The following is a 1810-nucleotide window of genomic DNA, read 5'->3' as shown; positions in this document are numbered from 1 at the left end:
GCTCTCATCCCCAAACCTGATGAGACAATGCAGTTCCTGGGGGTAACATCTTACCACTGCTTACTCCATGGACTCCCAGGCTACAGGGACATGATCTCTGATGCTACCTCTCACCTCATGACTCTTGCACACGTTGTTGCAGGGCAGCACAGCTTCAACAGGGTGGAAGGGGGTTATTCTGTCTGGAAGCATCCTCAGTGGTCAGCCAAGTGGTCAAAGCACTCTTACAGGAGGCACAAGATGTAGGTTTGAATCACCTCATGCTGAGAAGGGAGGTGAACCCAGGTCTCCTACTTTCCAAGGTGAGTGCTATATAATCACTAGGTAAGACGACAAAAAAAGTGGGTGAGGGGGTATGACAGCATTGCTTTGTCTAACTGTTTTTAAAAAGACAAATGAGCCCTGCTCAGCTCTGGGAGAAAAAAGGGCACTTCCCATCCAGAGTTGGTTCCAGGCTATGGATGGATGGAGTCACCTCCTGCAGCCTGGCTAAGGGGCTGGTTCCAGGAAGTTGCTGGCTTGAGGATACTGATGTGATTCTGTTTCCAGACTTGTGTACAAGGGCTCCTTCGTATCCCCCCATCTCCCCACCATGGGGTGCTGCTGCCCAGTGAGCCTCCCTCTGGGCTTGGGATTTCATGCTGCAGGGCAGGCACCTACATGTTGGAGAATGGGTGCCTACCACCCTGTCCCTAGCTCAGTTGTTCCAATGGTTTATTTAGCCTCCTCCCAGTCTGAATGGGGCTAGCCTCCACTTCCAGCTGCTGAATCTCATTATCCTTTGGTTTGCTAGACTGAAGAGCTGTGTGCTACTGGAAATCTCTTCGCCACATAGTCCTCAGTTGTAGGTGGAGACTGAGTTGACTCTGAGTGCCCAGGCTTAGCATCCAGACCACTCATCATTGTTGTAGCCCTCTCCTCAACCCTTTTCATTTTCCCCACATCCTTCTTCATTAGCATTTACATTCTGTGACCCACCTTTAAAGGTATTCAGTACAGGCTCCAGTGAGGTTTTGTTTTCTATCACTTGGGGAGGGTTGTTATTAACATGATGCTATGTGAGATAAAGAAACCTATGATCTCACCACGGCTACCATTCTATTAACTAAACCAGTAGGCTTTTCAAATAATAATATACCTATTGGACAAGACCTGCTGATCCAAGGCATGCTGGAGATGGGAGGCTCTTGGCAGCGCTGGGTGGAACTGTGGTGTGAGGGCCTGGGGAAGGCCGATCTTCAGAAATCTTTGGGTAAGTGGTTGCTTGTGGTCGCCTGGACTCAATGCTACATTGATTGCCATGAGTCCTGCTGACAGCAGGGTAGAGATGCACCTTGGGCCCCCTGCTACATGTTACCCATGTCATGCAATTGTAACTGGCTAATTGCACAAGAAGCATAGACCAGCCATGCCTGCAAAGTAATTATCATGCCATAAAAAGTATCCATGTGGCTATAAAGAGAGCCAACTGGCTACAGAGCTAGCGTGTGAAAACGTGTAACAACTTTATGGCTGGTTTCTATCCAGCTTTCATTGAAAATGTAGGCCCTTACAGACTAACTAAATCAGGACTCCCTCACACTCTCTCCCTTTCGCTCTCTGTAGGAGCCCTTTTAAGGCGGAGGGAGCCGGGGGCCGGGCCGGCCGGGCGCAGCCCCTATATAGGGCGGGCGGGGGCGGCCGCGCGCTCTCTCCGGCGCTTCAGCCAGATCCCAGGCCCGAGCCGGCGCTCCCCGCTCCCACCAGCCCAGCACGGTACGGGGTCCCACCCCAGCGGCCGCGGCGCGGGGGGGGCTCCGCCTGCGCCTCC

General features: G+C 52.3%; 1 protein-coding gene across 2 annotated transcripts in view; it reads left to right on the top strand.

Annotated features, from left to right (window-relative positions):
• Positions 1-1651: 1651 nt before the first annotated feature.
• HSP90AB1 (heat shock protein 90 alpha family class B member 1) overlaps positions 1652-1810 on the top strand; it is a 10843-nt gene continuing 10684 nt past the window's right edge. The window contains exon 1 of one of the 2 annotated variants that reach the window (XM_019526865.1): positions 1652-1755. The gene's annotated coding sequence lies outside the window, so the exon portion shown is untranslated. The remainder of the gene's footprint in view (positions 1756-1810) is intronic. The other variant, XM_019526866.1, reaches the window with a different exon arrangement.

The sequence above is a fragment of the Gavialis gangeticus genome, unplaced genomic scaffold, assembly GCF_001723915.1.
Source record: "Gavialis gangeticus isolate Ggan-Ray unplaced genomic scaffold, GavGan_comp1, whole genome shotgun sequence".
Lineage (NCBI taxonomy): Eukaryota > Metazoa > Chordata > Crocodylia > Gavialidae > Gavialis > Gavialis gangeticus.
The sequence above is the reverse complement of the archived record's forward strand: the minus strand, read 5'-3'. Positions and strand labels throughout refer to the sequence as shown.